General features: G+C 46.2%; 1 protein-coding gene and 1 pseudogene across 1 annotated transcript in view; one reads left to right on the top strand and one right to left on the bottom strand.

Moving 5' to 3' along the window:
* The window catches only part of LOC140193359 (uncharacterized), a 27,505-nt gene extending 24,117 nt beyond the window's left edge, over positions 1–3,388 (bottom strand). The window contains exon 1 of the mRNA XM_072250691.1: positions 3,268–3,388. The gene's annotated coding sequence lies outside the window, so the exon portion shown is untranslated. The remainder of the gene's footprint in view (positions 1–3,267) is intronic.
* Positions 3,052–23,980, top strand: LOC140193361 (uncharacterized; annotated as a pseudogene).

Raw genomic sequence — 23,980 nt, 5'->3', positions numbered from 1 at the left:
GAAAGAAGTGGAAGTTGTTGAAAAGGGAATGGAAGGAAAAGGCAGATGTAAAGAGGAACAGTATATTATTAGCAAGTTGGAGGAATAATGCATGTGACAAACGGACAAAGGTATGTACTGCAGAAGGAATGCCAAAGGTTGGGAGAGGCTAAAACCGGAGTGTGAATGGTGGATGGGCGTTGAAAACGAGAGCAGGAAAAACAACGTAAGCAAACCAAGGCTGGCTTACATAGGAGGGAAGGGCAGGAACGTCAGTCTAAAGTTCTAACTGATAGGGAAACAAGGGATCCCGAACACATGTCTGGCATACCGACCCGTGCACCCGTGCTCCCGAACCCCAATTCTCCCAGTACTCAGATACGGTGGCGGCTCAGGTAAAACAGCGGCATCAGGGGAGGGGAGGTCCCTATACCCTGAGATCCAGAAAGGGAATACCGAGGATTATACTGAGACAGGGAGGGAAGAATCCAATAAAACCCCAGAGTTAATGGCTCCACAAAGACAATTGCCGACCCGAATGATGCCCAGTCCACGAGCAGGAGGAGGGACAGCCCTCAGTGATTCCTGTGTATGCACCCTGGAAGCCTTAAGAAATGATAATGATCATGAATCAGGCCCCACATAGAAAAGAAAGACCAGCACAGTTTGCTCAGTATGTCTGCAGTACTCTACAAATGCTTAAAGTGACCCCGCAAGATTTATTCGGTCTCTGCTGCACGATTCTCTCAGCTGATGAGGGGCGGAAATAGAAGGCAGAATTGAGATACCAAACCTATCAGGAGTTACAAGCGGGAAACCATAATGAGAATGAACGGACAGACCAGATAATTCAAGCATTGGAAAGGGCTCTCCACCAACCTGTAGATATCACTAAGGTACTTTAATAAAAACCTAAGCCTGGGGAATCGGGACCAGACTATTGGGAGCAATTTGTGGCCTGCTACAGCACTTTCGCAGGAGACCAAGCCTTTAATGATGGAAACATAATTGTACACACCTGGGAAAGGAGGGAATGGTTGGTAACCTGAAACCCGCACACACATCAGACAGCTTTTTGCCAAAAAAAATCTCTCACCTCAGTTTTAAAGGGAAACATCTTTATTCTGAGACTGTGCTGTCAGATTAATATCTAATGGAAACATCCTCTCCGTGTCCACTGTATCCAGGCTTTTCAGCATTCGGTAGGTTTACTTAACCGTACATCTCCCCAGCACCCCCACAGTCCCTCTGAACTCCATTGAGCACAGGCCCAGAACCATCAAATGCTCCTCATACTGTGACGGGGGTCCTGAATTACCCCTATGAACTGTGCTTTTGAAAAGAGAGATAGAGGTGTATTCAACACCAGACACCTTGTTAAAAGAGAGAGAAAGAAGGAGAGAGAGAGACAAAGACTGCTTTGAGATGATGTTATGGTTTTTCAGCAGTATGTTTACACTTTTGCAGGGACACTCTCAGCTTCTGTATTCTTACAAGAGAAGGGAGGAGCTACTTGATAGGCAGTTGGTATTCAGTGCGGTGAGATAAATAGAAGGTCAGATGATAGAGCTACAGACACAATGGTTTTGGACACTGAATGAGCTTTGTTGTGCCCACAGAAAAGGTGGGTTTTGGAGAATCGATCAGCGGCTCTTGCAGTGTGAAAAGGGTGTGACCGGTGGGGAGCTATTTGTGTGTCCAACCCTCGCGTGGGTTGATAATTCCACCACAGAAGAACGGCCCCCTTTGTTGTGGTCACAGTCAGTGACTTCAAAAGGATTTCAGAGGACAACAGGAAGATCGACAGCATCAGCTCACCTGAAGACTCAAATCTCTCCCTCTCTCTCTCTATCACTACTCAACTCAATACCACGAACTGAACTGAACTTTACTCATCATTGTAAGACGATCTATTTACCCCTAGACTTGAAGAAGCTTGGTTTTTATATATTCCTATATATATATATTCATTGCTAACCTGTTTGACATATCTGCATTTATATTACTGTATTGCATAGTTACTAATAAATAATATTAGTTAATAACAATACTGGACTTCAAAGTGTTTTCCATTCTGCTGGTTCTTTAGCCCGTCACGGAGTACGTGACAATACATAAAGCCGATCATTCCTGAGATTATTCTTGTAAACCTTGTCAGCAACCAATGTACAGAACACATTTCCAGGAATAACAGACATATCAGTACCAGGGAAAAGTTGTGCTTTCTTTCATGTTCTACTATCACAGACTGAGCCAATTGCATTCCCAGGTTAAAACAGGTTCATTTCAGGAAATATAAACCAGACCAGGGTGAGTGACATTAAAAAAAACTGGAATTACCAGAAACACTCAGCAGGTAAGGAACAGCTGTGGGGAGAGGAACAAACTTAACGATTCAGGTTAATAACGTTTTATCAGAATGGCCTCACACATTTTCAGTTTTTAGTGCCGATCTCCTGCATCTTGGGTTTATGTTTTATTTCCACTGCCTGATAGACAGGTGACAGTGAGGGGGAATTTCCAAACACAGTTTGAACACTGGTCTATTTTATTTCTACTGATGCAAACACAGAGCAGCCACTACCTGTGAGGATGGAATGGGAACGCATCCTCTCCTCAGGTTACAAGCAACACACATAAAAGTTGCTGGTGAACGCAACAGGTCAGGCAGCATCTCTAGGAAGAGGTACAGTCGACGTTTCGGGCCGAGACCCTTGTCCTAACTGTACCTCTTTCCAGAGATGCTGCCTGACCTGCTGTGTTCACCAGCAACTTTTATGTGTGTTGCTTGAAATTCCAGCATCTGCAGGTTTCCTCGAGTCTCTCCTCAGATCAGCAGTCATTGTTTCCAAAGGAACTCCAGAAACAAAGATCTGATCCCAGAACTCAGCGCCTCATAAACTCGGGCAGCTCGAAGTCCCGGTCCATTTTACTTGGATCAAAAACTGTGATGCACCAGGACCCAGCCTCACAGAGTCAACAGCTGAATCTGCCACTCACACACCACCCCCACGGCTGGCACACCACGTGATCCTACGTCACAAAGCGGAGGGCGGGGCAGATCTGCGGTAAAACAGCCTCACGTGACCGGCTGACGGGACTCCCGTTTCAATTCTGTGGAAACAGACAGCCTGGGCTCCTGGTTTGGATCGTTCAATGCAGATTCAGTGAAGTCGACACATTTCTGACGAGCCCAGATAACTGGGTACTGAATGAGTAACTGGCCCTCAGTTCGGGGATCACGGCCCACATCAGATCTCCCCGCTCGGGATCGGTCTCTATACTCACCGATGGGAAAGTGAAAACTTCAGCCCGCGGACAGCGATCCCGACCTTTCCCGATCCCGCTGCCGCAGATGAATCGGCTTCAGCACTGAGCGGAAAGGAAAACACCACCCATCTGGATGCAGTGAGCATGCGCGGCGTCAGTGTTACATCATCCAGAGGGCGGGGCCTCGGAAACATACGCGCAGATGCTGCCCATCCGCGGTCAAATGGGAGGGGCAAATGAGATCACGTGACTGGTGGGGTTTCCCACCGCAGGGAGAGACTCCAGTTGCCCGCCACTCTGTCTTTGTAAGAGGGTTGTACTTTGGTATTAGATACACGGAATACCAGTTGCTATAGAGTATGTTGTTTATGGGAACCGCTTTCTGTGTTAAAATAGCTGCTGAGTTTTCTATACACACAAAAAAAACTGAGGTATGGACATGGAAGCGGTGCTTGCGGAAACTTTTAATGGTGCCCTGGTTACCCATAAAGCCGGGAGTTGGAAATTTAGCCGTCGCTGAAGCACCGATCAAATTCGCAGCCGTCAGGATTGCGCATTTTCCCGAATATCACTCATGCGCGCGATATACAAAGGCCTCGGGAGGATCGGCAAGAGGTAAGAGAGAATCTCCGGGCGGGATTTTAATACCGACTTCAGGACAATTGATGTGAGATGCGGATACCGTGACCCGCAATCCCGGGACAGTCCTGCTCTCGTCCCTCTCTCTCAGCCCCACGATCTGCACACGGGCCCCAGGGAGCTTCCGGCTGATGAGGGAATGGGAACCGCTGGATCTCTCAGACAGAGCTGAGCTCCAGCTATCTAAATGCAAGGATTGGGAACTCGGGGAAAGGGAACATAATCTTTTACATCACCAGGTGTGTTCTACTTCCAATCACAAACAAGAGAAAATCTGCAGATGCTGGAAATGCAAGCAACGCACACAAATTGTTGGAGGAACTCAGCATTAGTACTCTTTTCCATAGATGCTGCCTGCCCTGCTGAGTTCCTCCAGCATTTTGTGTGTTTTGCTTGTTCTACCTCCTCTTGTTCTGGACTTTTCCACCCGTGAGAACATGTTTTGACCCACTCTGTCTGGGTACATAATGATATCAAACACCTTTGCACTGGGCAACAAGTAGCTTTCACATCACAAATGTGCCAGACTCCAATGGGACAGACTACTGCCCTTCCTTTCATATTCATTGACATTGCCATCAATGAGTTTACCACTGTCAGTCACCTGGGGGAGGGTTCAGGGGAAATATTTATGTACAAAACAGAAACTGGTGTTACCTGTGTGTATTGTGGTGACGCAAAAGTTGCTGGAGAATTTGCAACTGGGAAGAAGTGGAGCGATATTTGAAAAAATGACTTTTCATAGCATCAGTTAGCAAGCAAGTCACGTATGGACGGTGTTCAAATGCTCTGTCGAGAAAATCCTTCATTATCCACTACAGGCCTGCTACATAGGTTGTGTGAGAGTGCAGATGAAGTCAATCAAACCCAGAGCAGATAAAAATTATTATTGACAGTGATATTGGAGTTGGAGCTGGGAATGAATGAATTCTGGATTAATCAGGAGTCGGAGGGGTGATTGATATGACATTGAACAGAGGTGAGTTACACCCAAGGTGTAGGACACATGAAACTGGGTGAGAGTCAGGAAGGGGAATGAGGTTAAGTAGCCATCGCAGAGTACAGTACTCTTGTGGCCATCCCCCACAACAACAGGTAGACCATAGAAAGGGTGCAGAGGAAATTTACAAGGACTTTGTGTCAATTAGGGAGCATGGTTTATGAGAATAAGTTGAGTGATCTCAGCCTTTTATCCTTGGAGCGATGGAGGATGAGAGGTGACCTGATGGAGGTGTACGAGATAATGAGAGGCATTGATCATGTGGATAGTCAGATGCTTTTTCCCAGTGCTGAAATGGCAAGCACGAGAGGGCATAGTTCTAAGGTGCTTGGAAGTGGGTATAGAGGAGACATCAGGGGTAAGTTTTTTTTTATGCAGAGAGTGGTGAGTGCATGGGATGGGCTGCTGGCGGTGGTGGTGGAGGCAGAAACAATAGGGTCTTTTAAGAGACTCCTGGATGGCTACATGGAGCTTAGAAAAATAGAGGGCTATGGGTAAGCCCAGGTAGTCCTAAGCCAGGGTCATGATCGGCACAGCTTTGTGGGCAGAGGGGCCTGTATTGTGCTGTAGGTTTTCTGTGGTCTATATATTCTACCACTTTAGAAACTGTTGGAGGTGGGCGGGGGGGGGTTACCTGGCAGAGGAAAGTCAAAGGGGTGATGTGGGTTCAGTAGTTAGGGTACCAGAACTAGAAGGGGACTAATGTCGTAGTGGTAAGGCTTGCTGGTGCTAGTGTGGTGGAGACAGGCTGGGTTAAACTGAAGTTGTAGTGGGAATGGGAGCCAGAATGACAGAACAGATAGTGGAGAGGGTGAATTGAATTGAATTGACTTTATTACTTACATCCTTCACATACATGAGGAGTAAAAATCTTTATGTCACATCTCCGTCTGAATGTGCAACGTGCAATTTTTAGTAAGTTATAATAGAACACGACAGTCACTATAACTTAGAAATGCAATTGTATCAGCATGAATTAAGCAGTCTGATGGCCTGGTGGAAGAAGCTGTCCCGGATCCTGTTGGTTCTGGCTTTAATGCTGCGGTACTGTTTCCCAAATGGTAGCAGCTGGAACAGTTTGTGGTTGGGGTGACTCGGGTCCCCAATGATCCTTCGGGCCCTTTTTACACTCCTGTCTTTGTAAATGTCCTGAATCATGGGAAGTTCACAACTGCAGATGTGCTGGGCTGTACACACCACTCTACAAAGTCTGTGATTGAGGGAAGTACAGTTCCCATGCCAGGCAGTGATGCAGCTAGTCAGGATGCTCTCAATTGTGTCCCTGCAGAAAGTTCTTCGGATTGTGGGCTGCATTTCAAACTTCTTACAACCGTCTGAGGTGAAAGAGGCACTGTTGTACAGACCACATGAGATCCTCTGTGATGTGTCTGACAAGGAACTTAAAGCTGTTCACCCTCTCAACCCCAGATCCATTGGTGCAAATATGGGTTAGCCTGTCTCCATTCTTCCTGTAGTCCACAATCAGCTCCTTTGTTTTTGTGACAATGAGAGAGAGGTTGTTTTCTTGACACCAGACACCTCAGGGCATGGAATGTGATATTGTAGCTATTGCTGGGACTTGTTTGCACCCAACAATCTAAGGAATTCAGAGAAATAAATTTGTGGAGAGATCACAGACTATGCCAAGAAAGAATGCTTCATATAGTGAGCGATTTTAAATTCCCAAAGATTACTGGGGCTCCCGTATATAAAAGGACTGGATAGGTAGAGTTTGTCAAATGTGCCTGAAGTCAGCACGTAGAACTCCCGACATAGAAGTGTGCAATAAGCTATTAGAAAATAATCCAGGGCTAGTAACAGAAATTAGTGTATCGGAACACTTTGTATGTAGTGATCATAATGTCATGAGATTCCAAGTTAATATAGAAAAAATGAGGACTGAACCATGGGTTCAATTCTCAATTGGAGAAAGGTCAATTTTGATGGTATCAGAAAGGATCTGACAAGTGTGGATTGGCACAGGCTGTTTTCTGACAAAGGAGTACTTGGTAAGTGGGAGGCCTTCAGAAGTGAAGTTTTGAGGGTGCAGGGTTTGTATGTGCCTGTCAAAGTAAAAGTTGAAAGGTAGCTGGTGCAGGGAACCTTGGTTTTCAAGAGATATCGAGGCCCCAGATATTTTGTTCCTCTAAATGCCTCAGACTGTTGGGTGCTACAAAGACTCATTAATGACTACAATAATCATAATTCCACGCCCTGAGATCATCTGACATTTTTTTTTAGTCAGCTTCTGTTGCTTTCTAAAAGCTTCCTAGCAGTTTTTGCTCTTTTGTTTGGCCTCTCTTTGGTTCTTATGTTGGCTTAGGCTTCTCACTTTAGCCTCCGTTGTGTCCTCCTGCCTTTACAATGCTTCCACTTCTTTGGGATGTATCAATCACTCAGCTCCTGAATTGCTCCCAGAAACTCCAGCCATTGCTGCTCCATTGTCACTCCTACCTTTTCCCTTCCAAACAAGTTTGGCCAGCTTCTCTGCCACAGAAACATGGAGAATGTCAATACAGAACCATGCCCACTCTGGACGATCAGAACGGTAATCTATATGAGGAGACAAAATAGATGGGGGAGATTTAAAATTTTTTTTTTGCATCTCTATTTTTCAGGAGTTGGACACAGAGTCTATAGAAGTGAGGCAAAGCAGCATCAACTTCATGGACCCTGTACAGATTACAGAGGTGGAGGTGTTTCCTGTCTTAAGGCAAATTACCATGGATAAATCCCCAGGGCCTGACAAGTTGTTCCCTGGGACCCTGCGGAAGACAAGTGCAGAAATCGTCAGGGCCCAAGCACAGTGTGATGTCAGATCACATCTTGGTGACTAAAGTGATCTCATCTGAAATGTTGCCTTCACCCACTGATGTATTTTGTAAATCTTTTCACAGGTTAAGCACGGCAAGGAATTTGTCTCCCAGAATCTCAGAGACAACACGCCAGTGTTGCCCTTCTTGTCCATTAAGAAGTGGATCGAGGGATTCACTCAGTCATCTGAACTGAAAGTCCATCAGCAATTCCACACTGGGACACGGCCACTCACTGTTCTGTATGTGGGAAGGGAATTAGTCAGTCATCCCACCTGCGGACACATCAGTCAGTTCACGCTGGGCAGAGGCTGGCCACCTGCTGAATTTGTGGGGAAGGATTCACTCGATCATCTGACCTAATGGCTCATCAGCGAATTCACACCGGGGAACGGCCATTCACCTGCTCGAACTGTGGGAAGGGATTCACTCGCTCATCAAACCTACTAGCTCACCAAACAGTTCACACTGGGGAGAGGCCGTTCACCTGCTCAGAATGTGGGAAGGGATTCGCTCGCTCATCCAACCTGCAGGCACACCAGGCAGTTCACACAGCGGAGAGGCTGTTTACCTGCTCAGACTGTGGGAGAGGATTTATTCTGTCATCTCAACTGAAGGTACATCAGCGAGTTCACACTGGGGAGAGGCCATTCACCTGCTCAGACTGTGGGAAGGGATTCATTCTGTCATCTCAACTGAAGGTGCATCGGCAAATTCACACTGCGGACAGACTGTTCACCTGCTCAGACTGTGGGAAGGGATTCACTCGGTCATGTCAACTGAAGGTACATCAGCGCATTCACACTGGGGAGAAGCCTTTCACCTGCTCAGAGTGTGGGAAAGGATTCACTCAGTCATCCCACCTACAGGCACACCAGTCAGTTCACACTGGGAAATGGCCGTACACCTGCTCAGACTGTGGGAAAGGATTCACTAGGTCATCTGGCCTAAAGACACACCAATCAGTTCACACTGGAGTGTGGCCATTCACCTGCTCAGAATGTGGGAAGGGATTCTCTCAATCATCCAACCTTCTGGCTCACCAGTCAGTTCACACCAGGGAGAGGCCGTTTACCTGCTCAGACTGTGGGATGGGATTCACTTCATCATCTAACCTACTGAGACACCAGTCAGTTCACACTGGGGAGAGGCCGTTCACCTGCTCGGATTGTGGGAAGACATTCACTCAGTTATCCAGCCTACAGACACACCAGACAGCCCACACTGGAAAGAAGCCATTCACCTGCTCAGACTGTGGAAGAGGATTCACTCACTCATCCACCCTACGGAGACACCAGTCAGTTCACACAGGGGAGTGGCCATTCACCTGCTCAGACTGTGGGAAGGGATTCATTGGGAGATTTCAACTGAAGGTTCATCGAAGAGTTCACACTGGGGAGAGGCCATTCACCTGCTCAGACTGTGGGAAGGGATTCACACAGTTAGCTAGCCTACAAGCACATCAGTCAGTTCACTCTGGGGAGAAGCCATTTACCTGCTCGGATTGTGGGAAGAGATTCACTCAGTCATCTCAACTGAAGGCACATCAGCAAGTTCACACTGGGGAGAGGCTGTTCACCTGCTCAGACTGTGGGAAGGGATTCACTTTGTCATCTCACCTGCTGACACATCAGTCAGTTCACACTGGGGAGAGGCTGTTCACCTGCTCAGATTGTGGGAAGAGATTCACTCAGTTATCCAGCCTGCAGACACACCTGGCATCCCACACAGGGAAATGGCTGTTCAACTGCCCAGACTGCGGGAAAGGATTCAATCACTCATCCACCCTCCAGAGACACCAGTCAATCCACACTGGAGTATGGCCGTTCACATGCTCAGACTGTGGGAAGGGATTCACCCGGTCATTTCAACTGAAGGTACATCAGAGAGTTCACACTGGGGAGAGGCCATTCACCTGTTCGTTGTGTGGGAAGGGATTCACACAGTTAGCTAGCCTACAAGCACACCAGTCAGTTCACACTGGGGAGAAGCCATTTACCTGCTTAGACTGTGGGAAAGGATTCACTCAATCATGCCACCTGAAGCTGCATCAGCGAGTTCACACTGGGGAGAGGCCATTCATCTGCTCAGTGTGTGGGAAGGGATTCACTCGGTCATCCGACCTATTGGCACACCAGGCAGTACACATTGGAAAGAGGCCATTCACCTGCTCAGACTGAAGGAAGGGTTTCACCCATCTATTTGGTCTAAGGGACACCAGTAAGTTCACACAGCGGAGATGCTGTTCACCTGCTGTGACTGTGGAAGGTGTTCAGTCATGTATGTAACTTTATGACACACTACTGTAGTCAGAAAAGTTTTAAGTTTATGAATTCTGCAATTATTGCTGCTGCTCACCACACCCAGTTCTGCACCCTGGTCACTGGGCATGGGAGAAGTTTCTTCTACTGCATATTCACCTTTAATGGGACTGGAGTTTAATATTCTGGATCTGTGACAAATAAATCAGTTCTGTTTTAAACTCTGTCTCCGGTACTTAGTGAAACAACACCATAAGATACCACATAACGTGTGTTCTACTGCTGCTGATACTTTTACTGGGTTGTGTGTATGTGACACTGGGAAGAGTTCTCCAACTCTCAGTCAGGTGCTCCACATTTCCTTGTCACTATCTTGTCTGCTCAGATCGTTGGGATGTCTCCCATGGAGGGTCATACTCATTCGACTGGTTAATGTTTTTTTCCATTGTGATGATTCCTTTTTCTGAGTTGGCCTCTCATTTAAGTTTTCTGGTCTGTATTTCTTATCACGATGGCATACACACACATGGAGTGCTGAATTCTGTTCATTTTTGATGAAAGTAGATACTTAGAAGTTTTATCTGACTGTTGTGTGATTTTTTTTTTTCGTGTGTGTTACTTCTCTTCCTCCTGTCCAAGGTAATGTTAATCTAAGTGGGTTTGAGTGTAAATAGTCTATTCTAAACTTTTCTAAAGTTCTTATTTATCTTTGTAAATTTGACTGATTGAAATGGGACCAAGATATTTTTTTTATTTCAAAAAAAAGTCAATTGATGAAGATGTTTATTGCCTTTGTTGAATTTGTTAACTATTGAGCTCTGTTTGGCAGTTTTAAAAAAAATTTTGAACTAAATTTTGTTAAAGGTTTTCCCTATTTTGCACTACTTTCTATTTTCTTTGCTTGTTGATATTCCAGATATGTGGGTGTCAAGAGTCCCAATGAAGGGTCTTGGCCCGAAATGTTGATTCCCATCCATAGATGCTGCCTGACATGCTGAGCTCCTCCAGCACTTTGTGTGTAGTTCACTGGATTTCTAGCATCTGCAGGTCCTCTTGTTTCCCAGATACTTACATGTTTCTTAAAAGAACAAGCTGGTAGTGGGGTTGTGTGGATCTGTTGGTAAAATATTAAACAAAATCATTAGAAAGAAGTGGCATAGGGTCGGAAGGTGTAGAATCTGTGGGTAGATTTAAGGAGTAGCAAATGTAAAAAAAAAAAAAAAAATCCCTGATGGGAATTGTATAGAGACCTACAAACAGCAGTGAGTATGTGGTCCACAAAATAAAATGGGAGATAGAAAATGCGTGCCAAAAGGGCAATGTTACAATAGTCATGGCGGATTGTCATGCAGGTGATTAGGAAAATTAGGATGGTGTTGGTCTCAAGAGGAGAAATTCGTAGAGATCCTACAAGATGCTGTTTTAGAGCAGTTCATGGTTGAGACCACTTGGGGATCAGCTATTCTGGATTGGGTGTTGTAATGAAGCGGAATTAATTAGGTCACTTAAGTTCAAAGAACCGTTAGGGGCAAGTGATATTAATATGATCAAATTCACCCTGACATTAGAGAAGGAAGAAGCTAAAGTCCGATGTGGAATAAAGAGAATTACAGAGGCATGAGAGCAGAATTGGTCAAACTGGTTTGAAAAGAACATGGGCAGGGATGAAAACAGAGCAGAGATAGCTGCAATTTCTGGAAGCAATTTGAAAGGCACAGGATACACAAATCACAAAGAGGAAGCAGTATTCTGAAGGTGAGGTGACAAAACCATGGCTGATAAGAGAAATCAAAGACAACATAAAAACCAAAGAGAGAGCATGGAGCAAAAATTTCTAGGAAGTTAGAGGATTGGGAAGCTTTTAAAAACCAACAGAATGCAACTGAAGTAATTAAGTAGGAAAAGATGGAATACATAGGTGAGCTAGCCAGTAATATTAAAGAGGATACCAAATTTTTCTTCAGGTACATATGGTGTAAAAGAGAGGTGGAAACCACTGGGAAATGATGCTGGAGAGGTAGTAATGGGGTGGGGGTGCAAGGTGAACTGATGAACTGAATAAGTATTGTACATCACTCTTATCTGTCGGAGACACTGGCAGGAATATGAAAGTCCCAGATGTCAGTGGTCAGAATGTGTAAAGTTACGTTACTCGGGAGAAGTTTCTTGGGAAACAGAGATGGTCTGAAGGTAAATAGATCACCTGGACCAGATGGTGAACACCCCAGAGATCTGAAAGAGGTGGCTGAAGGGATGTGGAGCCATTAGCAATCATCTTTCGAGATCTTACCCCCACTACCCGAAATCTCCTCTCCTCACCCACCCTCCCAACTCCAGTCCTGTCCCCGCTTGCAGGGCAACAGTCTGCCGGTGTTTGCCCCCCAATGTGGTGAATCGCCACCACCGTGGGCTCAGACATTTCCACAGATGAGCCCCTCCTGTCCCCACCGGGACAAACATCCTGTCCGCCCCCTCTCTCACCGTCTTCATCCTCTCCCTCCCCGGGGAACCGGCATCAAACCGACGGGCCGAGCGGTCTCCTCCTACCTCTCAGCGATACATCAGACTCCGGCCGCAGGAGACGCTTCACAAACGCCCCAACTTCCCTCGGAGGGAAATGGAAATAAATCAGAAAGCGGACATTTACTTTGGGATTTGTTCCTCTTTGAGAAGAGATGTCAGCGGGGTAACGCCCTCTCGGCTGGTCCGCCTCCGCTATTGGGCGGAAACAATGATTGACATCGCCTCGGGCCAATGACTACAGCGCAGCGGAGGTGAGGGGTGGAGGGGTCTCGTGGTCGGTAGCTCAGCTGTTAAACTGTTTCAGCGCGAGCACAGCAGCGCGTGTGTGACGTCAGGTACGCGCGATGGGAAACCATGTGTGACGTCAGGCGCGTGAGCGTGGACGTATTTAAAAGCGCCTGAATGGACGTTTCTTATGATTTCAGTGGGACAACAACATTAATCACGGGTTTCATCACTGAATCCAGTGTTGTGAGATGTAAAGTCCCTGTTATGTGTCCGGCTGTGCCGTGTTGTTGGTGGAGTGGGCAGCGTGGTGTTTGTCTCGATTCGGGTCACAACACCAGAATTGCCAGCGGGGTCCACACACAGTGTATTAGTGACCAGAAAACCTCCCGTCCCTGCAGTCTTTGTCTCCTGGTAAACTCAACACCCTGACAATGTGGACCATAGACACCCCTTCCTCTCAGAGTCAGGGAATCATTCAGACAGCTGATCAAAGAGAGGAATTATATTTATTGGTCATTAAAGTTCGCCCAGATTCGATGTTATTGTTCCCGTTTGTGGGAGGGGTGGGTTTTGGGGGGTTGATGATCGGGATGCCGTTCCTTTTTATACGGGGGTGGGATGGGAGTCCGATTTTTCTCGCTCTGAAAGCCTTTTTCTTTCTTTCTTTCGTGACTCTCTGGAGGAGAAAAAAAAACTCAGAGTTGTTTATGGATACCTGCTTTGATAATGAATTAACCTTTGAACTATCCGTCCCGAGCGGGACTTCCCGTGTCCAAACATTTTCATTCCCATTTCCGTTCCGACGTGTCAACCCATCGTCTCCTCTTGTGTCAAGATGAGGCCACCCTCAGGGTCCAGGATCAGCACCTTATATTCTGTCTGGGTTCGTTTTCTCTTTCTTCTCTCTCTCTCTCTCTCTCTCTCTCCCCCCCCCCCCCCGACTTTTCAGCTCAGTGCTTCAACTAATAAAGACAACCACGCCATTTGCCTTCTTAACCACCCGATCAATCTGTGCAGTCTCTTTCAGGGAGCATTGAACTTGGAGTCTAAGATCCCTCTGATCATCAACACTGTTCAGGGTTTTGCATTTAACAGTGTACTGTCTCATACATTCGACCTACCGAGCTGCCAAGATGATCATCACTAATCAAAACTCACGGAGATTTCTCAGGTCCTGTTGAATTTATTGCCAAGTGCACAAGTACGGGAAGGTGCAGGTACAGAGAAACACTGACTTGTGGCAGCATCACAGGCAAATACATTCAGATAACACACGGAGCACAAATTATACGATTCTCTGTCAGTAACAATCTATAAATACGTTTTATGTCATTAACAATATATAAAATACATTGTGTTGTGATCAATATTAAAATGTGCATTTTGTGTCAATAACAGACTTGGAAATGTTGAAATTGGTCCCTGTCTCCTTTCCTCCTGTAGTCCACAACCAGCTCCTTTGTTTTTGTCACCATGAGGGAGAGGTTGTTTTCTTGACACCACTGTGTCGGGGTGATGACTTCTTCTCTGTAGGCTGCCTCGTTATTATTTGAGATTAGGCCAAACAATGTCGTGTCGTAAGCAAATTTAATTAGCAGATTGGATCTGTGGGTGGCGACACAAATCATGGGAATACAGAGAGTAATGGAGGGGACCAAGGAGACAACCCTGCGTGTATGAGTGCTGAGGGTCAGAGAGACAGAGGTGAGGGAGTCCACTCTTACCACCTGCCGGCGATCTGACAGGAAGTCCAGGATCCAGCTACACAAGGCAGGGTGAAGGCCGAGGTCTCTGAGCTTCTTGTCGATACTTCACGCCTTCGTATGGCTACTGCTCTGCCCATGACTGTAAGGAACTGCAGAGAACTTTGGAGAGCAGAGAACATCAGAGAAACAAGCCTCCCCTCCATGGACTCTTCCTACACTTCCCCTGTCTCGGAAAAGCAGGCCATGTAGTCAAAGATCCTCACAACCCGGACATTCTTGCTGCAAACCCGCTCCCCCATCGGGGAAGAGATACAAAAGCCTTAAAGCCCGTACCACCAGGCTCAAGGACGGCTTCCTGTCTGCGGTTATAAGCCGAATGAATGGTCTCTAGTTCGATAAAATGGACTCGACCTCACAATGTAACTCGACGTGACCCTACACCATATGTCTCTCTGCACTGCACTTTCTCTGCAGCCATAATGCTTTGTTACAGTTATTGTTTTGTCGTATATCAGCTCAATGTACTGTAGTAATGTATTGATCTGTGTGGATGGTACGTCAGGCAAGATTTTCACTGTAGCTCAGTCCGTGATAAAAATAAACAAATTCCCCATTTTAATTTTGTGGAAATATTAGACAGACTGAGCTTCTGCTTTGGAACCTCAGAAGGAAACTTAACTGAACTGTTGTCATTTCTGAGGAATGCAGATAAATAGAAAAGGCTTCAATCTCGCATTACCATCTGCGGTAACTGGGATCAGGTGACCGTTGTGGGTCTCCAATACCAATTTTCAGAATCAGGTTTAATAGCACCGGCATATCTCATGAAATCTGTTGTCTCTGCGGCAGCAGTAGAACCTAATTCTTAACAATAGATTTTAACAACTATGAATTACAATAATATACATATTAAATAGTTAAATTACATAAGTGGTGCAAAAATAAAAATAAAAAAAATGTAATAAGCTCTTTTAATTGTGTGGAAATTCTGGAGCAAGGCTTAACAAAACTGTACACATTTGTGAGAAGCTCAGAAACATAGAAAAGGCTGAATTCTCAAATGAATGGCTCTGTGTTAAATATTCAACCATCACACTGATTGAAGGCAGCTGCAGATTCATGAGGGACTGTTACTGTCAGATTCCGCAGTTCTTGCGGCTGCTCATCGCACCCAGGACTGGACCCTGGTCATTGAGCATTGGAGGAGTCTGTTCTGCTGACTTTAGCCTTAAAGTAGTCTGGTGTTTAATATTGCGGATCTGTGAAAGATAAATCAGTTCTATATCAAATCCCGTGTCTCAGGTACTTACTGTCTCTACCACACTCACAATGTACACTAGAGAGGCCACTCGGCCCATCTGGTCCCTGCCCATGTTTCTGTTCCATATCAGTATATCAAAATCTATCCCTGCCGTTCCCCTCTCACTCTCCTTGTGATAACAGGTTGTAACTAGTCACCACTCCTTGAGATAGGAGATCTCCCTTGAATTTCATAGAATCATAGAAATCTACAGCTCATTACAGACCCTTTGACCCACAATGTTGTGACGACCATGTAACTTACTCTAGAAACTGTCTAGAATTACCCTACTGCATAACCCTCTATTTTCCTAATCTCCATGTACCTATCTAAGAGTCTCTTAAAAGACCCGATTGTATCCACCTCTACCACCGTCGCTGGCAGTGCATTCCACACACACACACACACACACACACACACCACACTTTGTTTATAAAACTTAGCTCTTCCACCTTCTCTGCACCTATTTCTAGGCAGCTTAAACCTATGCCCCCTCGTGTTAGCCGTTTCAGCCCTGGAAAAAAAGCCTCTGGCGATCCACACGACCAATGCCTCTCATCATCCTATACACCTGCATGAATTTCCTGCATGCTTCTCTCCAGGCTGAATAACACGATGAGCTCACTGTGGTTTTGACGTTCTTCAGGGCTCTGGACTAAGGTGGTTAAGCTCCTTCTTCCCTGCTCTTTTCAAAGTTTTGTGTCATTTTCACTCATTTCAAAGGTCTGTGCCTCAGACAGCTGGATTGTTGCAATGCGCCTCTAAAGTCTGACAGCAGACTAGCGAGTGAATCTTCGATGGTGCAGAGTCAGAAACCAAAGAGTTACCACCCTGAATCAGGCTTTGGGGCGCCAGAAAGGAAATGGGGTCTAGAATTTACAAGGACGAGGAGGGAGAGGAATCAGACCACCAGGATGTGGCCACAAATGAAAGATCAGAAACATTTTGAAACTGTTCGATTGAAAAAAAAAAGGTGGTTAACCTGTGCAAAATACTGTAGGAAATCAACAGATCGGGCCGCAAATGTGGAGAGGAATAAATAGACAACGTTTAGGCCGAGCCCCTTCAGTATGCCTAGACTGTGTACTCCTCTGCTTAGTTGCTGCCTGAACTGCAGAGTTCCTCCAGCATTTTATGTGCATGTGTCTACAGTTCCAGCAGCAGCAGAATCTCTTGTGTTTCATATCTGCATTTGTAAGAAGATTCTACTTCGGCATTAAACACGCGGAAAGTTTGCTGATATTAAGTGCATTGTTTACGAAAGCTGCTTTCTCCATTAAAAGAGCTGCTGAATTCCGCCCCCCCCCAAAAAAAACAAGCTGAGGTATGAACATGGAACCGGTGTTTGCAGAAATGTTTAATGGCATCGTGATTACCCAGAAAGCTCTGCGTAGGAGTGGTCGCTGTCGCTGAAACGCCGATCGAATGCGCATGCGTCAGGGTTGCGGTTGTCCCGAATATCACGCATGCGCGCAGTATATAAAGGCCTCGGAAAATCAGCTCCAGGTAAGAGATATTCCCCGGTTGCCGGATTCGGAACAATTGCTGTGAGCTCCGAATACCGTGGCCCGCAATTCCGGGACAGTCGTGCTCTCTTCCCTCTCTCTCAGCCCCACGATCCGTACATGGGCCCGGGGAGCTTCCGGCTGATGAGGGAATGGGAGCCGATGGATCTCTCAGACAGAGCTGAGCTCCAGCTGTCTAAATGCAAGGATTAGGAACTCGGAGAAAGGGAACAAAATCTTTTCCATCAGCTGTTAAGAAATTCACCTTTGTTCTGCCTCCAATCACAAATAAGATAAAATCTGCAGATATTGAAAATCCAAGCAACACACACAAAATGCTGGAGGAATTCAGCATTAGTACTGTTTTCCATAATGCTGCCTGGCCTGCTGAGTTCCTCCAGCATTTTGTGTGTGTTGGTTGTTCTACCTCCTCTTGTTCTGGACCTTTCTACCCGTGGGGACATGTTTTGACCCATTCTCTCTGAGGAAATAATGATATCAAGCACCTTTGTCCTTGGCAACAAGTGCCAGACTCCAATGAGACAGACTACTGCCCTTCCCTTCATATTCATTGGCCGCCAGTCACCTGGGGGAGGGTTCAGGGGAAATATTTATGTACAATACAGAAACTGGTGTTACCTGTGTATTGTGACGATGCAAAAATTGCTGGAGAATTTGCAAATGGGAGGAAGTGGAGTGATATTTGGAAATCTGCCTTTTTAAAGTGTCATTTAGCAAGCAAATCAGATATGGACGGTGTGCAAAAGCTGGAGTGAGAAAATCCTTCATAACCCTCTACAGGCCTGCTACATAGATTGTGTGAGAGTGCAGATGAACTTGATCAAACCCGGAGGATAACAGTGTTCTGCTAGCTGTTAAAATAAATACCTCTCTATTTAAAATTCAGTGTGCACATGTTGTTGTTACTGGGTAAAAATTGCACAGCGCAAGATTTTTCGGCACACTGGTCATTACAAATTAGAGAGGATATTGGTGGGAAGGTGGGGAGACCTCCAGTGGCCCTGATGCCCTCACCTACAAGATGTGCATCCAGCTGCAGCTTGTAATCCTGCACTTTAAGGAGCTGGATCTGGAAATGGATGAATTCCATATCATCCAGGAGCTGGAGAGGGTGATAGATATGGCATGAAGAGAGGTGATTTAAACCGAAATGTAGGACATAAGAAACTGAGTGAGAGTCAGGTAGGGGAATGAGGTTAAATAGCCATTGCAGAGTACTCCTGTGGCCATCCCACACAACAGCAGGTGGACCACTTTAGACACTGTTAGGGAGGATTACCTAGCAGAGGAATGTCAAAGGGTTGATAGGGGATTTGTTAGTTAGGGAATTAAAACTATCAGAGATCCAATATCCTAGTGGTAAGGCTTGCTAGTGCTAGTGTGTGGTGTGGGAGGGTGGAAGTTAAACTCAAGTTGCAGGGGGGATTGGAGTCAGAATGCCAGAACAGATAGGAAGGAGGTCCCAGTGCAGGAAGTTGCATTAGACAGCCTGAATATGTTTTCACCATTGACTAGGTGGGCCCCTGTTTCTGTACTGAACTTCTCTAAGTTTGGATACTGTTGATGGGGACGACCTACCAGAGACAAGTTGTAGTGGTCGCGTCTCTGGCACTGAGACTGGACCCTTACCTCAGAAAGGAAGGAGTGAAAAGAGGAGAGTAGTAGTGATTAGGGATTAGAAAGTTAGGGGGAGAAGTAAGAGATTCCGTGGGAGAGATCGAGAATCCCGGATGGTCTGTTGCCTCCCTGGTGCCAGGGTCCACGATATCTCAGATCGAGTTCTCGGTATTCTCAGGAGAGAGGGTGAGCAGCCAGATGTCATGGTCCACGTGGGGACCAATGACATAGACAGCAGTAGGTATGAGGGTTTAAAGAAGGAATATAGGGAGTTAGGAAAAAAGTTAAAGAGCAGGACCTCAAGGGTGGTAATCTCAGGATTGCTGCCTGTGCCACGAGGCAGAGAGAGTAGGAACAGGAAGTCATGGCAGTTGAATGCGTGGCTGAAGAGTTGGTGCAGGGGGCAGGGGTTCAGATTTCTGGGACATTGGGATCTCTTCTGGGGATGGTCTGACCTGTACAAAAAGGACGGGCTGCACCTGAACTGGAAAGGGACCAATATCCGGGCATGGCAGGTTTGCTAGAGCTGTTGGGGAGGGTTTAAACTAGTTTGGCAGGGGGGTGGGAATCAGAATGTGAGTGCAGAGATTAGGGTAGAAGGACAAGAGCATGATGCTATGTGTTCTGAGTTGCTGAGGAAGGACAGGCAGGGGACAAAACACAAATGTAGCCAGTTAAAGTGGTTGATGTGTGTCTATTTCAATGCTAGGAGTGTTAGGCATAAAGGGGATGAACTTGGAACATGGATCAGTACATGGAATGATGACGTTGTGGCCATTACTGAAACCTGGCTGGAGGAAGGGCAGCATTGGCTGATGCAGGTACCGGGGTTCAGGTGTTTTATAAGGAATAGGATGGGAGGTAGAAAAGGCGGGGGAGTAGCATTACTGGTCAGGGATAGTATCACGGCTATAGAAAGGGAGGATGCTGCAGAGTGAGTGTCCACTGAGTTGGTATGGGTGGAAGTCAGAAATAGGAAGGGATCAATCACTGTGCTGGGAGTAGTCTATAGGCCCCCAAATAGCCCTCGGGACACTGAGGAGCAGATAAGCAGACAGAGTTTAGAATGGTGCAGATTTGTAGTTTTGGGTGATTTCAACTTCCCTCGTATTGACTGGCACCTCCTGACTGCAAGGGGGAGAGGTGGGACTGAATTTGTCAGGTGCATTCAAGAAGGATTCCTGACACAGTATGTGGACCGGCCGATGAGAGGAGAGGCCATACTAGATCTAGTTCTGGGTAATGAACCTGGTCAGGTGGCAGACCTCTTGGTGGGGGAGCATTTTAGTGAGAGTGACCACAACTCCCTTAGCTTCAGCATAGCTATGGAAAAGGATAAAAGCAGACAAAATGGGAAAGTGCTTAACTGGGGAAGGGCTAACTATGAAGGGATGAGGCAGGAACTAGCGAGAGTAAATTGGAAACAGATGTTCAAGGGTGCAAGCACAGAAGTAATGTGGAGGAAGTTTAGGGACCACTTGTGCTGGGTTCAGGATAGGTTTGGTCCCTCTGAGACAAGGAAAAAATGGTAGGAAAAGGGAATCGTGGCTGACGAAACACGTGAGGCAACTCGTGAAGAGGAAGAAGGAAGCATATGTTAGATGTAAGAAGCAGGAAGCAGGACGGGCTTATGAGAAATATAGGGTAGCCAGGAAGGAGCTTAAGAAAGGACTTAGGAGAGCTCGAAGGGGGCATGATGAGAAGGCCTTGGCATGTCGGATTAAGGAGAACCCCAAGGCGTTCTATGCGAATGTGAAGAACAGAAGGATGGCAAGAATGAAGGTGGGGCTGCTCAAGGATGAAGAAGACAACATGTGCCTGGAGGTGGGGGAGGTTGGGGAGGTCCTAAATGAATACTTTGCTTCAGTATTTACAATTGAAAAGGATCTTGATCAGGGTGAGGTCAAGATAGAACAGGCCTGTGTGCTGGACAAGGTGGAGATTAAGGAAGAAGAAGTGTTGGATCTTCTTAAAAACATCAGTAAAGAGCTTTACCAAATGTTCCCTTTAAATTTGCACTTCCCCACTTACCCATGACCTCTGGTTGTCATCCCACCCAACCTCAGTGGAAAAAGCTGCTTGCATTTACCCTATCTATACCCTCATAATTTTGTGTACTTCTAACAAATCCTCAAAGCAATGTATAATTTCCTTGTTTATGTTTAGAATCTTTTTTAGATGTATAAGATGATGAGGGGCATTGATAGTGTAGATAGCCAGAGGTCTTTTTTTTCCCCCAGGGCTGAAGTGGCTAAGACAAGGGGGCAGAGTTTTAAGGTGCTTTGAAATACTTTATACTTCTTCATACTTTATTGTTGCCAAACAATTGGTACTAGAACGTACAATCATCACAGCGATATTTGATTCTGCGCTTCACTCTCCCTGGATTACAAATATTAAATATTAAATATAATTAAAATTAGTAAATATTAAAAATTTAAATTATAAATCATAAATAGAAAATAGAAAAATGGAAAGTAACGTAGTGCAAAAAAACCGAGGGGTGGGTCCAGATATCTGGAGGGTACGGCCCAGATCCGGGTCAGGATCTGTTCGGCAGTCTTATCATAATTGGAAAGAAGCGGCTCCCAAACCTGGCCATACAAGTCTTCAAACTCCTGAATCTTCTCCTGGAGGGAAGAGAGACAAGAAGTCTACCGAGGGGATGTCAGGGGTAAGTTTTTTACATAGAGAGTGGTGGGTGCGTGGAATGCACTGCCGGCTATTTGCGTGAGAGTGTTTCAGTTACTGTGGGGCCAGGAACCCATGCAGCTCAGTGGGAACAGGGAATAATACCAATGGAGCGAGTCAAACTGAGCCAGGTCACAGATTGGAGATGGCAGAAATGTCCCATTCTTATACAGACAGGAAGAGCATCAGAGAATTTGATGGTCATTCCAGATACCAGCACTGTGCCCAGTTAGAAGATGATTTCTCTCTCCAACTTGGGTTGAAGTTCACTGTAACAGTGTGTTGTCAGATCACACCTTGACAACTCAAGTGATCTCATCTGAAATGTTGTCCTACACCCATTGATGGATTTTGTAACTCTTTTTACAGGTTAAAAATGACAAGTAATTTGTCTACGGGAATCTAGAATACAACACACCAGTTTTGCTGTCTCTGTCCAGATATTTAAGAAGTGGAGCAAGGGATTCACTCGATCATCCTTCCTGCTCAGACAGTGGGAATGGATTCAGTCTGTTCTGTGTGTGAGAAGGGATTCAGTCAGTCTTCCCACCTGTGGACACACTAGTCAGTTCTCACTGGGCAGAGGCTGGTCAACTGCTGAATTTGTGGGGTAGGATTCACTCGGTCATCTGACCTAATGGCTCACCAGCGAGTTCACACCAGGGAGCAGCCGTTCACCTGCTCAGACTGTGGGAAGGGATTCACTCGGTCATCTTACCTAATGGTACACCAGCGAATTCACACAGGACAGTGGCCGTTCTCCTGCTCGGATTGTGGGAAGGGATTCACTTGGTCATCTCAACTGAAGGTACATCAGCGAGTTCACACTGGTGAGAGGCCATTCACCTGCTCAGACTGTGGGAAGGGATTCACTCAGTCATCTGAACTAATGGCTCACCAGCGAGTTCACACTGGGGAGCGGCCATTCACCTGCTTGGACTGTGGGAAGAGATTCACTTGCTCATCTCACCTGAAGGTACATCAGCGAGTTCACACCGGGGAGCGGCCATTCACCTGCTCAGACTGCGGGAAGAGATTCACTATGTCATCTGATCTACTGAAACACCAGTCAGTTCACACCAGAGAGAGGCCATTCACCTGCTCAGACTGTGGGAAGGGATTCACTCGGTCATCTTACCTAATGGTACACCAGCGAATTCACACTGGACAGTGGCCGTTCTCCTGCTCAGATTGTGGAAAGGGATTCACTTGGTCATCTCAACTGAAGGTACATCAGCGACTTCACACTGGTGAGAGGCCATTCACCTGCTCAGACTGTGGGAAGGGATTCACTCTATCATCTCATCTGAAGGAACATCAGCGAGTTCATACTGGAGAGAGGCCATTCACCTGCTCAGACTGCGGGAAGAGATTCGCTTCGTCATCTCCACTGAAGGTACATCAGCGACTTCACACTGGCGAGAGGCCATTCACCTGCTCAGTGTGTGGGAAGAGATTCACTTTGTCAACTGATCTACTGAGACACCAGTCAGTTCACACCGGAGAGTGGCCATTCAGCTGCTCAGACTGTGGGAAGGGATTCACTTCATCATCTAATCTGAAGGTACACCAGCGAGTTCACACTGGGGAGAGGCATTTTTCTGCTCAGACTGTGAGAAGGGATTCATATCGACATCTAAAGTGAAGGTACATCAGTGAGGTCACACAGGGGAGAGGCCTTTCATCTGCTCAGTGTGTGGGAAGGGATTCACTCGGTCATCCCACCTACAGAAACACCAGCGAGTTCACACCGGGTAGAGACCGTTCACCTGCTCAGACATTGGGAAGAGATTCTCTCAACCAAATCAACCAAATGTGTATCACTGAGTTCACACTGGGGAGAGGATGTTCACCTGCTGTGAATGTGGGAAGCAATTCACTCAGTCATCTATCCTTATGTAAATCTCACTTCGGCTAGCAACTTAATATAGGGGGTGATAGCCCCCCAACCCGGGAAAACTTAAGATATCTCATTTGGATGGATGCTGCGTGATGTGTCCCCTGTTAAAAATCAGCACCCCAAAATAACAAACAGTACACAATATGTGATTAAACAATTCAAATTTATAATTCTTACTTTGACTATAGGGTTAGTGAAGAAAACAAAGAAAAAGATAAGGGGCCACTCTCTCCATTCGCGTCTTCTCATTTCTCCCCAGCAAAAGACTGTGAAAATCTCTCTTCCTGACTCACAAGAAAGAACAACATTTCTCTCACTGGATAACCCCGCACTCCAAAACCCTGTTATCTCTAGTCATAACCTAAACTTTGCTGCTACAGAGAAACCATTACCTCAGCGGTGAAACATTGCTGAGAGGCCGTTACATTAGCAGTGAAACCTTACAGTGTGTTACACTTGTGACACACTACCGGGTTCACACTGGGGAGAAAGTTTCAATAAGCTGCTTGCTGGATATTCGTCCATCA

This window comes from Mobula birostris, unplaced genomic scaffold (assembly GCF_030028105.1).
Source record: "Mobula birostris isolate sMobBir1 unplaced genomic scaffold, sMobBir1.hap1 scaffold_532, whole genome shotgun sequence".
Taxonomy (NCBI): domain Eukaryota; kingdom Metazoa; phylum Chordata; class Chondrichthyes; order Myliobatiformes; family Myliobatidae; genus Mobula; species Mobula birostris.
The sequence above is the reverse complement of the archived record's forward strand: the minus strand, read 5'-3'. Positions and strand labels throughout refer to the sequence as shown.